The sequence below is a fragment of the Amborella trichopoda genome, chromosome 1 (assembly GCF_054954075.1).
Source record: "Amborella trichopoda isolate Santa Cruz 75 chromosome 1, AtrichopodaSantaCruz75HAP2 v2.0, whole genome shotgun sequence".
Classification (NCBI taxonomy): domain Eukaryota; kingdom Viridiplantae; phylum Streptophyta; class Magnoliopsida; order Amborellales; family Amborellaceae; genus Amborella; species Amborella trichopoda.
Window position 1 is genome coordinate 39,115,972 of NC_142336.1, and position 14,977 is coordinate 39,130,948.

Sequence of the window (14,977 nt, forward strand, 5' to 3'; positions counted from 1 at the left end):
ATTTATTTTGGTATCCCCTTCCTATATTTAAGGACCTACATAGAAAGAAACGCAGCTCAAGGAAGTGTTAGCCCTTCTATTTCCCCTCCATTGAGACCCATTTCAAATGGAGAGAGACCCGTTTCAAATGGTGAGAGAGAGAGACCCTTTTACTTGTGGAGAGAGAGACCCAAATGGAGAGAAAGATATCTATTTCAAATTGAGAGAGAGACCCGCTGGGTGCTAGCATCAAAGCATTTGCATGTCATTTGAGTAAACCTTCAATCTCTCTCTAAAAACCCTCAATCTCTCTTTCTCTCTAAAAACTCTATCTAGAAACTCAATCTCTCTTTAAAAACTCTTTCGTCATATAGAAATCCAATATTTATTTCTCTCTAAGAACTCTCTCTTTCTAGAAATCTAATCTCTCTTTTTCTTTCTAGAAACTTATTCTCTCTCGCTCTCTCTAAATACTTATTCTCTCTCTCTCTCAATATCTTTCTAAAATCTTAATTGGAGTTTTAAATTTTCTAAAAAAAATAAAATTAGCAATTTTTTCTTTACAAGTCAAGAGAAAGATCAAAAAGGGGAAAAAATGTCGGGCCTGAGTTGGACCGGGCTGGGCCCAACAGAGTTAATGGGCTTTCCTTGGCCAAGCCTTATTTGTCAACGAGGGTTTTACATTTTTTAAAAATTAATTAGCAACTTTTTTTTTTACATGTAAAGTTGGAGGAGAAATATATATATTTTTTAAAAGGTCGGGCCTGAAATGGGCCCGGCAAGGCCTAATGGGCCATGCCTTATTTGTCAATGGGGCTATTAAATTTCCTAAAAATAAAATTAGCAATTTTTTTCCTTACAAAAAAAGTTTGAAGGGAAGTTTTTTTTAAAAAATAGCGACCGGGCTTGAGTTGGCTTGGGCTAGGCCCAATAGGCTTAATGGGCCAAGCCTTATTTGTCAGTAGGGGTTTTAAATTTTCTAAAAGATAAAACAAAGGCTCGAGTTGCGCTGGGCCAGGCCAATAGGCCTAACGGACCTTTTCTAGGTCGGGTTGGGCTCTGTATAAAACATTCCAGGCCTAACGGGGCTTATCGGGCGGGCCCGAGCTTATGTGCATTTTCCAGGCTTTTACAGACTGGGCCTTAACAGGTCTATTTACGGGCTGGGCCTAGGCAATCCGGGGCTCCGGGCTGGCTGGATCGGGCCTTGCCCATTGGCAACCCTACTTGTAATGAACATTATGTATAAGCAAAACCAGTGTTCGAAAAATCGAACCGGAACGGTTAACCGGATATGGGCCGGGAAGCGATTTAACTGGTCTAACCGGTAAACCGGCCGATTCAACTGCTCTAACCGGGCAAGTCCCGAACGATGAAAAAAGTGTTGAAAAAAATAAAAAAGGTACAAAAAAAAATCTACTAAAATATGAAAAGCATATAAAGAATGTGATTAAAACAAAATACACTCAAATGAAGTTGAAAATTATTGAAAAAAATAGATTTTAACAAATCGATTTGTGCCTAATGGTATAGTAAATTTTTTGAACTTCTTACCAATATATGAATTCTTAGAATTGTTAAAATTACAAATTATTTCTTTACAAGAACTTTCAAGTTCGATTCATGTGGGCAAGTAAATTTTTTGAACTTCTTACCAATGTAATGAATTCTTAGAATTGTTAAAATGAACCACAAGTAAATTTTTTGAACTTCTTACCAATGTAATGAATTCTTAGAATTGTTAAAATGAACCACAAGTAAATTTTTTGAACTTCTTACCAATGTAATAAATTCTTGAATTCTTAGAATTGTTAAAATGAACTGATGGTGGGATTCGAACGAATCACCAGTGCTAACCAATACACTATTCTAAAATATTTAATATAAATGTAAATTAGTATTCTATTTAAACTTTAAAAAATATGTTGATCACCAAAACCACCCAAAATCAAAACTGGCCAGTGGCCGATTCCAATCTAACAGGGCGGTTAGTGATTACATCGGCCAGTTTTGCGAACACTCAAATATATAAACCTCGTGGCAAATTCTTTTTTTTTATTGCGTCAACGAGAGTGGAGTTCGAGACTTCATTTGGGCCATCAACGATACTGGCCCAGCCCAATCTCACCTCATCCCCGAATTCCTGGTTAAATAAATTGTGGTTATGATTGAATTTCTCCTTTGTTCTTTATAAATATGCCCTTGGTTTAAAGAAAAATATTCATTGGGTTAAGCTTTCTATAACTCTACATTTTTGGATATATGGTTGCTTTGAGAGAGTATTTTTTTATTAATACAAATTTTTAAGAGAATTTGTTGGTGAAATTTTTTTATCAATTTTTCTTGTTAAATCAAGATTATTAATTTAATCTCACTTTCAATGCTATTATTCTAAAACCAATACTCAAGATATCAAATTAAAAAAAAATAATGGAAGTCTCAATAAAGTTACGAGGAAGAAGCTATTTTAAGAAAAAGAAAAAGTTTAGAATTTATATTGGTTCTATTTAATTGAATTTTTTTTTTAAAGATTTTTTGAAAAACTTGAAGTTCTTAACCGTTTTGAAAAAATTTATTATTTTTTAAATATGTTTTTATTAGACTTGTAAGAAGATTACGCACTACTCAAGATGGTGGAGCCTGCTGGAGATAGGGGAAGACCAACTACTACTTCAAATCATGGTTTGAAAATCTTCACTAATGTTCAGAAAATCGACTTGGCCAAGGTTCTTGGGCCTTGGCCGAGGCGATTTACTCAGACGAGTCTTGTATTTTTGGAGCTCTTTTAAAAAAAAATCTTACGTCTCGAAATGTACGCACACTCTAACAAAAGTGACATTTACTTTTGTAATAAATTAAATATAATTCATCTTGATAATTTCTCTTGTTCACTAAAAAAAAATGTTTCTCGGACAAAAATTTCATCCAACTACATGTATACATTCAGTAAAGCAAAACGTAAAAAAGAACTAGGAAAAACTGAGTGATAGTGGAGGTAAGGGTCTTCTTGGGTCTCGCTCTTAGAATGACGGCCTCAGCAAAAAATCAGTGACAATGAGGGAGCACTCCCTATCCCGGTTGTGCCCCACTGCCAATCTGGAGCATTCAATAAACTGATCTCAAGCTATAATCCCTAAGACTTGTCCCACCCTCAGGCTCCCTTCCAGTCGGATTGTCTCCCTCACCAGCGTCGCCTTGTTCCTCAGCACCTTGATTATGTTGTTTGCCACAACACTAGCACAAATGCTAGTTGCGGCGCCACGAGATGGGCTATGATCCCTATAGTTATGTCTCTCTATCGCGTATGCATTTTGACCACCTCGGTCCCCCTCTTCAATGGTCCTTCCCCTAGCTTGTTCCTCAGTGCTCCCCCCCCTCTCTCTCTCCTGCATCTCTTCTTGCATGTCCTCCTGGCTGTTCCCCAAGGCTTCTACATCATCATCTAGATCTCGAACTTGTTATTCTAAATGCTTCGTGTTCACTGTTGGTGGCTGCCCCTCCCATTGCTCCTCCTCTTCTACCCATTCCTCTGTAAGGTCCTCTGGGAATATGTGGTTCTGTTTAATTGGGTTGTAACTTGCGGGTTCTCTTTCTAGCATCCTCTGCCTTAGGTTGAGATTATCGTGTACATAAACCAGCTAGTGCAGCCTCTCTATCTTCAACATGTTCCTTGTTAGGGTATGAATCAACTGGAAGATGGAGGAACAAGTTTGGCTTAGGACCTTAATTGCAATCTTTTTTAAATGTGGGGTTTGGAGTCCATATAAATCCCATTATGCAGCTGTAATGAAATACGTTCGAATATTAATCAATTGATAGCTAAAACAAGAAATGCAATTATCCCATGATTAATTATAGTAGGAAGTAGTAATTCATGAAGTTTGTTAACTAACCTGGATCTCATACACTTTTCGTGTTCATCGCCATGGTAGTGCCAAATTCTCTTGGTATATCCATATACATGGGAATCTAAAAGACATAAAAATTCAACATAGTTAATAATAGTACCCAATAATAAACTAAATTATTGTCTAACTATTAAAACATATTGATAGAAACTTACCTCCTTCAATGCATTAATTTGGGCGTCTTCATTAGGCTCCAATCTCTCAATAACATACCTCATACCTCTCATGTTTTTTGGGTGTTTACTCTGTATATAATGATAATCGTGTTAAACAAGAAGCTTGAAAACAATGTAAACATAAACATAGATATCTTAATGAGAATAAGAAATTAGCAGTAAATTATAAAATAGTATATGGCGTTACAGCTGCTTGGCCCACCTAAAGTCGATAATCTCTCAAAACTTTTCATAAAATCTACAATCATCCCTGACAACCTGTTTTGCTCGATCTAGTGCCTCATAATCCCATGCTTGTTCTCCAGTCAGAATCAACCAACCTCAGTACCAACACTAGTGGTGCAGTTGCCCAAACGACCTCATTGCATCTAGCCAAAAATTAACGGCTACTGATAATCTTTTGTACCTTTATTTCAACCTCACTTATCCCTTCATTTGACTTAGTCCACTCCGCTGATGCCACTAGCTCTCTCAATCCCTTTTGCCGCTTCAGGATTGATTCTATTGTTAAGTATGTTGTGGTAAACCTTGTCATGGTAGGTCTGACAAGATCTCCATTACAGTATGCTCTCATTAATACAAGAATATAGGAGTGGTTGTATATAAATATAATAATATTTTGTGACTTCTTAATACAATTGCTCACCTTTATTTTGCTAATGTACTCTAGTATTAGATCTATTCAATGCATCGTGCAAGGGTTTCTAAACTAAATGTGGTCTCTTTCTAATTAGGTGTTCCCTTACCTTTATATAGTTTTTGTGATTATTTGTGACTAACTACACTACTTTATCTTCTCCAATATCTTCTACAACTTTATTGAGCTCTTTGAATAATAATATGTAAGTCCTCCTCTTATGTGAAAGATCTATACTAGAGTAGAAAAGAAATACCTTTAGGGCAATAAATAAAAAAATTTACTATATGCTTACCTCATCCATTCTTCTAGCCATACGATATAAGTGTGACTCAATATTATCCCATGACCTTTTTAATTATTTGATGTGCTATTGTATTAGGGTAACTTCATTGTCAAGGAGCTTCTATGGAAGCTCCTATGTTGTAGGGAGTTTGGCTCCTGACCTAGCATCAGCTATAACACTCACCATCGGTCGAAAATATGGGGACTTACTTGCTAAAAATGGGGTGGTGGCATAATAGAAGAATTAGGTATTTGTCTTCCTCATAGATTCGGTCTTTTTTCCCCTCTTGAGCGATTAAGTTTTTTATGATGATATTGGGGTACATAAGATCGAGGGTCAGGGTCAATGTGGGGTCGGTAGGTGGTAGATGGCCGGTCAGTCGTAGTAGTAGATGCACCCCTTCCACTTATCGTCGAGCTTCTCTCCATAATGCCAAAATCGATCCTCCAACGTCATTTCTTAGACCTATTAATGTAAAGGCAAAAAATTATTTCAAATATATATATATATATATATATATATATATATATATATATATATATATATATATATATATATATATATATGGCAAACTTTCTATACTTCCCCTGCATCATAGAAGTTCTATCTTCCCCCTTATCCAACCGTCCATTTTGAATGGAGGGCTAATATTGCCCCAATCCCAATATCACGTCTCTACACTATTTTATTTTAGTTTTTTTCTATATACTATTTTCACATCAAATTTTGAACATCTATTCCTCTATGAACTCGCACTAGCAAAAATTATAACAAAAAATATTTTCAATAAAATAAAAGGATCAAAATACCCTTGAAAGTTTCAAGTGGTATTTTGATCTTTATATTTTATCAAAAAAATATTTTTAATATTTTTTATAGGTGCACCCCAATGAGAAGATGCCACATACCAAATTTCAAATTAATAAATTTGTATAAAAAAAACTAAAAGTAAAATACTTTGAGACGTCAGATCTAAGATCAAATGGTGAGTGGCTCTCTTGATCAAAATTGGACGGCAGGATGGTAGGGAGAGGATAGAACTTCTATGCTGTAGGGGAAGCATAGAAACTTTTTCCATATATATATATATATATATATATATATATTAATTGCTTCCAAAACAAGGTCTATGTTACTTTGAGTTAGAAATTTAGGTTTATATTACTCATAAATTTTTAAATTTTGGGCTAATAATACAGATTCACTAAAAATTGCCTTTTTCACCTACAAAATGTAATTGGATTAATAATAAAAAACTTCTCATGGTAATGTTTTCAATGTCCATCGTTTGTACTTTAAAAAAACAAAAAAATAAAAAATTTCAGATTTTGACAATTCGAAAATTGTTGGGGAAACAAAAAAAATATTCATTGATTAAAGACAATTTTGATACCAAATTTAGCGGTAAATGGACAATAGTTCATCGAGATTACCCTTGGGATGCACTAAATCAGTCAATATTGGAGGCAAAAACGTAAATCTATAGAGGCTTTTCAAGTTTATTTTAATAGCTTAAAAACAAACTAATAATCAGAAAAATTGTCAAGAAATTAGAGAGAAATAATAGATTTTGATAATTTTTTATAGTTCAGCGATGTATGAAATCAATCGATATTGGAGCAAAAAAACCACGAATCTATAGAGGTCTTTTGAAGTTGATTTCAACATTCAAAAAAGACCAAAACTCATAAAAAAATTGTCGAGTAATTAGAGAGAAACAATAGATTTAGCGGAATTTTTAGAGTTCATCGATATTACATCTAGGATGCATTAAATCAATCGATATTGGAGCAAAAACACAAAAAGCAGTAGAGGGGTTTTCAAGTTTATTTCAATAACATAAAAAAACTAATAATAAAAAAAATTATTGACAAATTAGAGAGAAATAATAGATTTTGCGATTTCTTTACAGTTTATCGATATTACCTCTTTGATGCACAAAATTAGTCGATATTAGAACAGAAAAACCATGAATTTATAGAATGCTTTTGAATCTAATTTCAATAGTTTCGAAACAAATCAATGATCATCCGATTTGGTGTATAAATCAAAGAGAACATAGACGTTTGGCGGAAATTTTTTTTTTCTGCTCTAAGAACCCTAATAAAACATAAGTTCGGTGATCAAATCTAGTTCAATTTGGGATTTTATGAACCCAAATTGCATCATAGAGATTATATTATTGTTAAAACACATAAATTTTCCTGATAATCTATCAAAATTAGTCAAAATTTTGATTTTTCACGTCAAGAAACTTTACATATATAATATGTCCGAGTTTATATGCAAAAATTCGATACCCGGGCGAGTTTTGCTGATCTGAGCCAATTCTTACGAATTTCCTCCATGTCATATTCATTCAAGGGGTATAATATCAATCGTACCATTGACGTGGGCCAACTTGGAGTCAGCAATAAGGTGGTGTCGAGTCGAATTGGCCCAGTCTAATGACCATGTTCTTCACTGAGGTTCAATGGTCGTTATTTCGGCAGGAAGCCCAATCCTTGATGATATAATTAAAAAAGAAATACCTTCTCAGAATAACCTAATTTTGTCAGACGGAAGCAATGGGTTCAACTCTAATCTAGACTTAAATTTAACTTCAGAAATAAAAACCATCCATTATTCATTATCAACGTGATTTAAAAAAAACAATATGCAATACAAATCAACCAATTTGAAACTGAACATAATCCAATGCATCATTCCTAGTCAAAACTTAACAAGAGAGAGAGAGTCCCTTGTGGGCGAGAGAGACGGAGATCCTTGGGGGCTAGAGAGAGCGCCCTGTAAGGGAGTGCCTACTAGAGAGGGCCCTATTCAAGACAGAACCAGGGCTTGCCCTAATTGAGAGACAATGAGCGAGACGGCTAATCCCCTAGTAGAGAGAGAGAAAGCTCTATTCGACCTCAAACCAGGGCCTGCCCTGCCCTACTAAAGAGAGTGAGAGAGATGGCCAGTGTCTCTCGAGAGAAAAAAAATATTACCCCCCCATTTGCCTTTGTTGGTTGCTATAGTGAAAGAGGCAGAAGAAAGCATGTAATGAAAGGAGCTAGTGATATTCACCGGAGATAGATTTTTTTTATTGAGTATAAATGGTGACAATATATCAGTACACAATGATCACAAATAGCCAGTGCGTAGGAGAGAAAACAAATAAGAAAAACATGAGCATTAAAAAAATTGTAGAATATGAGTAAGGTAGATCCTAGATCGCACCAATATTAGTGAAAACAAAATTAATAGAACGAGGATGAACGCCAAACCGAGATGCTGGTGATCGTAGAGCTCGCATTTTGATTAAATACCTTTTAGAGAGAAAGGAGAAGCTTTTTGTAAATAGGAGGCTCTATACTTTTGCTTGCTGCTGTTGCTGTGTATTCCACTCTCTAATTTCCCATACTTACAGGAAATAAAACTTCTCATACTTATACAATGAACTACGCATACTTATAGGAAAGAAAAATTCTCATACTTATATGATAGAAGATGGCCCAAAGTTATTTTATTAACGGGTTTCTGATAAACATACTTCCAAATCTCAAAGATGCTTATCCACATTTCATGTGAACGTTAGAAAACCTTGAAAAAATAATTTGTTTATTTATATATTATATTTAACAAAATTCTTTATAAATAGATGATCATAAATATAAATGAGATTCATCTCATAAAAATAGATGACGTACAACAAAGTAGGTAAGCAACGTGAGGCCATGCATAACAAAATCTGGGTCAATGGCCACAAAAAAAGGTTGGCCATTTTAATTGGAGTACCAAATGGTTGCTTCAAGAACTTCAAGTGAGCCCTTAAATGACTTGCATGGCGATCGGATACATTTTCCTTGAATTTATGTCCAATCCAACATAAGAACAAACTCTAAAATTCATTAGGCTTTGCAGTATACTCATTTTAAAACATTCTTCCAACTTTCTTCTAATTGGGAGAATGAGCACTCAAAAACTTTTTAATTGCCTCCTCCCCTGCTTCCAAATCTGCCCCCCCTTGCCCTTAACTATCAATAGATAACAGGAAAAAAAAAGAAAAAAATAAAAATAAAAAAAAGGAGGCATAAATTCACCAGTCTCTTAAACCCTAGAAACCATTTTTTCACCCCTTGAGCTTATCTATGTAAACCTGAAAATCTTGAAAATTGATGGTCTAAAATGCGTTACAAAATGCACTATTTCCAAAACATGAAATCCATTTTTTTCTCTTGTTCATGCATATTGATATTGAGATGATTAATTTATGGATATTTAGGTATCAAACAACCTCTTTTAGTAAAAATTTTTAGGTAGGACCTTGGTTCTATATAAACTTTTTTCCTTTACTTTTGAGTATGGCTCTTGAGCTCTAACATCCAAACCAACACTCAAGTCGTACCTCTGAACCCTAAATTGCTTCCTTTTATGGTAAGTGAAGCCAGTGAAGTAGGAATCCCAAATACAAGAATAGCTAAAATCTATGTTTAAAAAATAGGTGATCCGATCTAGAATTGGGTGATTCGGATCGGGTATCACTCAACCCGTCCTGAATCCACCCAAAAAATAAGATCCGGGTGATTTAATACGGAACCAGTTTGATGACATCATAGATCCTTATGTTGATGTCATGCATCATAGATCCTTATATTGATGACATCATAGATCCTTATGTTGATGTTATAAACATGACTTTTAACCGCTTCTCAACGATTTTTTTTTGTCATAAACATGATTTTTAACCGATTATCAATGATTTTGTTTTTAAAATGGGCTATACATGTGGCCACTCAACTTTTAGGCCAAGTCTACGTAAGACTGTTATGCTATATTTGCTTAGTACCATCTACATCAATAACCCTTTTAAGGAGCTCCATGACTCTCACGCGTGGAAGATCATGCTGCTTTGGAAGGTTTTTCTACATTTTATACCATGTTCACTGCTCCAAACCTATGATGTGGGACTGATTTCTATTGAGCTTTCATTTGAGGTAAAAACATGTGTGATAGGTATGGAAAATAACCACTAGCAAATAATCTACTAATTTTATTATCCCCAATATGATTTCTTTTAATGACATGCACGACCTCCTCTATGTATCTCTGGGTCAATTCACGCCCAATAAATTACAACATACATATTTTGAGTTAATCTAGAACTTATCCAATGATTAGGTTATGGTAAATAATAATAGGAAAAAATTTATATAAGGCTGCAACCTTAAAATGTAGAATTACAGGTGCACCTTAAAAATCTATTAAAAATTGTTATTTTAATGTTGAAAAATCTTCTAATTGATCATCTCGACATCGAGATGTATGAATATGAAAAAAAAAAAAACAAAACAATTTTTGAGTATCAGAAATAGTGCAACTTGCAACACATTATCTAGACCATCCATTTTTGAGATTTTCATATGTTTATAGATGTACTTGATTTTAACCATTTTTGGAGTTTAAAATTTTAATAATTAGCGATGAAAATAGATTTTAAGATAATCCTAAGAAATTTTTACACCAAAATTACATGTTATGATAAAATTTGGAGGCTTGCCTTAATTGTATTGTGTAAGGTTGCAACTTTATAGAAACCACACCCATAATAATATGGTTTAGAAAACCTCGTTATTCTATCTTCAAAGCCCATTAGATATAGGGGTGGCAATGGGTTGGGTTGGGGTTAGGGTCGACTTGAACCTCGACCAACCGGACCTAACTTGGGTTTGGGTCTAGCACCTAACAAAAAAAATATTAAAAAAATATTCTAAAAAATATATTTCAAATATATGTACTTAGTTTTGTGATAATTTTGGATGAGTAAAGCGAATTAATAAATATTTGATATTTTGATGTGATACTAATTTTACTATGATAAATTATTATTTTTAAATTATAATATGGAAGCATTTTCTAATATTTTTGAATTATTTTGAATATTATTATATTATATTATGTTATAATCAATAAATTATATAGACATCCAGATAGGAAAACATCTCAGTATTCACCTATTTTTACAAAATAATGAAATTACATAATACATCACTTCTGATTTCTTTTAGAAAGTAAAAGGACACTATTTTTGAAGATTTAAAGTGATTTTTTGAAAAAAAGTTGGGATAAAAATTGCCGATTATCCGATCCGATCCACCGATTCTCCGATTCGACACGGATAGTTGTTTTTTTAAACCTTGGCTAAAATAGTTAATACATGAATCGGGGGACTTTCCCTCTCTAAATTATTTGAATTGGGGGACTTTCACTTAGATGTGTTTTCTATGCGAGCTTTCTCCCTCTACAAGAAAAGGGGGCTATGCATAGTTTCTCTCAGGATTTGTTGTTTTCCCAACACATACACTTATAATAAGACCCAACCCCCTAAGATTTAGATAGGACCAGACCTATGTTAGGATATAGATATCTCGAATTCATATTGATATATATCATTATGGATGTATGAGTTTATCATCAAGTTCGTTTAGTATTAATACCTCCTACTATTTACTTCTATATCAAAGAATCATATCATATTTATCTCCTATAATTATATGATTGTCCTCTATATATAGATGTATTTATTGATGTAAACATTCATCCAAAATAGTGAAGATGTAGCCTGTTGGGTTTTGGATCTATGGGCCTGAACTTTCTCTCTTCTTTTCTATTCATTCTCCATTCAATGTGTGTGCATGTATGCTCCCACGAATTTTAACATGGTATCAGAGTATTATGTTCTTCAACTTTAGATTTGAGGTCAGAGGTTCTCCCAACTTTGAATTCTAACATGGTATCAGAGCATTAGGTTCCTCAACCTTAGATTTGAGGCTTCTGTGCATTTTGCTCCCACGAATTCTAACATGATATCAGAGCATTAGGTTCCTCAACCTTAGATCTGAGGCCATATTAAGTTCCTCAACCTTAAATTTGAGGCCAAAGGTTCTTAGATCTATTCTAACATGGTATCAGAGAATTAGGTTCTTCAACTTAGATCTGAGGCCACATTAGGTTCCTCAACCTTAGATTTGAGGCCAGTGGTTTTCTCAACCTTAGATCTGAGCTCGCCATCCTTAGATTTGAGGTTCGAACCTCAGATATGAGGTCGGAAAATTTCATTACCCTCTGCCTCTTTGGTTGGCTCGGATTCGTGCCCACCATATTTACTCTTGTTACACAAACCGATTACACCCTCTCTCTCTACCCATCCAAGCATGACTCTTTCTCTCTCCACCTGATTTTTACATCTAATCCAAGCATGAACCACCTCTTGCTTCTTTCTGATTTTTACATCCCATCCATTGTTTTATCTTAAAGCCATTCTTTTTACTTCCTCCCTTCATCTTAAGGCCTTGTAAGTTCCCATACTTTGGTCAAGTGAGAGAAAGTGCGAGAGGGCATGAGAAGGAGATAAATGGTAGTAGCGGTGCTTGGGCATGACGATCTATTGATGCCTCTCGACCCATCTCTTTGCCCACCTTATCAAAACAGCAGAACTTTCCAATGAATTTGGATAGGCATTGTTTGCAAGGATGAGAGAGAAATAGGCTGGTGTAGAGAGAGAAAGAGAGGCTGGATGAGAGAGAAACATACTGGTCAATCAAAGAAAGAGAGGCCAGATGAGAGAGAAACAGATTGGTCAATCACCACCCCGAACTGTAGTCGACCCACATGGTGTGTGTGGTTTTAGATAACTTGGATTTTTCTTGTGCCATACCCACTTGATCTCCCTCCCGAATTTATTGCAGTTAGAGAGAGAAGAACCCATTTCTCCAAAGGTTGGTTGTATGGGTCAAATAAAATTGCAACAATGTGAGAATAATGGTGTTATTAAGCGAGACGGTGCTCGGAAAATAGCCAAGAGGCTCAAGAAGACGTTTTCAGATAAGGGAAAATAGGTAGAAGACGTTTTCAGATAAGGGAAAATAGGTAGAAGATGTTTTCAGGTAAGGGAAAACAACAAAAATAGCCAAGAGGCATTTTTGCCTTTTTTTTTTTTTTCTATCGTTTACATACCCAAAACTTTGCAACGCTATTGCTAATGGGTTGGAACATATTGCTTTAGCTATATTCAAGATCTTCTTCTTAAAGAAACTAAAAGGTCTTCGAGTACAGACTTGAGTGGGTTCCTTGCTTTTTCAGGAGTTGCCTTGGGGACTTTGTGAAAAAGATTGAGTACAAGATTGTTGGGTACAGTTTGTGGTGCGGGTTCAACCAAGGTTGGCATTGTGAAGCAATTCGCAAGCAGCGAGTGACCTCAACATATCTCGACATCCAAATACAACTTATTGTTGCAACTTTGACTCTCTCTTATCTCTCTCTAGAACCAGGTGGGAGGAATCATCCTTTCCACTTTCTCCCTTCTCTCTCTAGAAGCTCCTTTTGCCCTTTGGCAATAAAGAGTCAAAAAAAAAAAAAAAAAACTTAAAGGAGAAAAAAAAAGGGAGATCGAGTTGGGGTGAGTTGGGATCATCGAAAGATCGAATGTCCCCACATTTTGGAGAGAGCACGCGATTTTGGGGCTGAAATTTAGCAAAGATATTTACTTTCTGGTATAAAGTTAGAGATTGGTTTTTGCCTCCAATGATTTTCGGATTTTCTTTTGATTTATGTTGGCTCTTTCAAGTGCCTCATGTTTGATGATCGAATCTTTCGATCCTGTTTGATGATCAAGTTTTTGGTTACTTGATCATGTTTGATGATTAAGTTTTTCGTTACTCGATCTTATTGGATGATGTAGTTTTCCGTTACTCCATCTTGTGTGATGATCGAGTTTACTTGATCCTATCTATTCTGGATGCTCATGTTTAATGATTGAGTTACTCCATCCTGTGAGATGATCCAATTTTTCGTTACTCGATTGTTTGTTCCTGAGGCCGTACTGTCGATCTTGAGTTTTTCGTTATTTGATTCAAGAACATTTTCGTTACTCGATCCAGGGTGTTCTTGAGACCGTATATTCTTAAGATCTGTCGCCGATTTTTTATGCTTGTTCTTCAAACAATTTGAAGATCACTAATCGTTTTTGGCAACTTAGTATTGTTCAAACTCCCGCTGCTTTGAGGAGAGTGTTAGGTTATGGATATCTCTGGTTCATATTGATATACATCATTATGGATGTATGCAGCTTGAGTTTGAGAGGGAGTGTTAAGATATGGATATTAAAGTCCATATTGATATACATCATTATGAATGTATGGCTATATCATTTAGTTAGTTTAGTGATAAGGCCTCCTACTATTTATCTCTATATCCAAGAATCATACCATATTTATCTCCTGTAATTGTATGATTGTCATATATATATATAGGTACTTATTAATGTAAACATTCATCCAAATTAGAGAAGATGTAGCCTGTTGAACTTTGGATCCGTGGACGTAAAGCTTCGGCCTGAACCACGTAAATGTTTTGTTCTCTTTTCTTCTCTTTCCATTCTCCATTCAATGTCTGTGCTTGTATGCTCTCACGAATTCTAACAACCTATGTTGTATGACTTCATGAAGATGGTGTAATCAGGAGCAACCTTATGCTGCATGGCCCCATGAAGATAGTGTACTCCCTCCTACATTGGGCATCATGAAGATGGTGTACTCCCTCCTACATCGGGCAGCCATTAGGCTAGTGCATGCCTTTTGAAAAATAGACCAAGCAATCCCAGTTCTTTTTTTTTTGAGAAATAGGCTAAGCAATCCTAGTTCTTTCTTTTTCTATCATTTCTTTTCTGATTGAGATGTATGGATTTGCGGATCTATGTGTCTATATAGAATCCTATTCACATATTAACGAAAATGTGTTAATGCTCTCTTGGCCTTTGCTATTTGAGTCTCTTTTGACAGTGGCCACTAATTCAGAACTTACTTTTGGAAGCTATATTTTTTACTCGCATATTTTTAGGATGCCCTTGATAACCAGTGAGTGGCAAATACTTTTCCTTGTTTGAATCCTATTTCGAACTCGATGAGTCTATCCACCCACACATGTTGCTTTTACTGCTATATTAGTTTTTACT

At 35.0% G+C, this 14,977-nt stretch overlaps 1 long non-coding RNA gene across 1 annotated transcript; it reads left to right on the top strand.

The window, feature by feature from the left end:
* Positions 1 to 11,579: 11,579 nt before the first annotated feature.
* LOC148783824 (uncharacterized) lies at positions 11,580 to 14,770 on the top strand. Its single transcript, XR_016053976.1, has 2 exons — positions 11,580 to 12,911; positions 13,108 to 14,770. It is a non-coding gene; the product is annotated as an uncharacterized LOC148783824 (long non-coding RNA).
* The last annotated feature ends 207 nt before the right edge of the window (positions 14,771 to 14,977 follow it).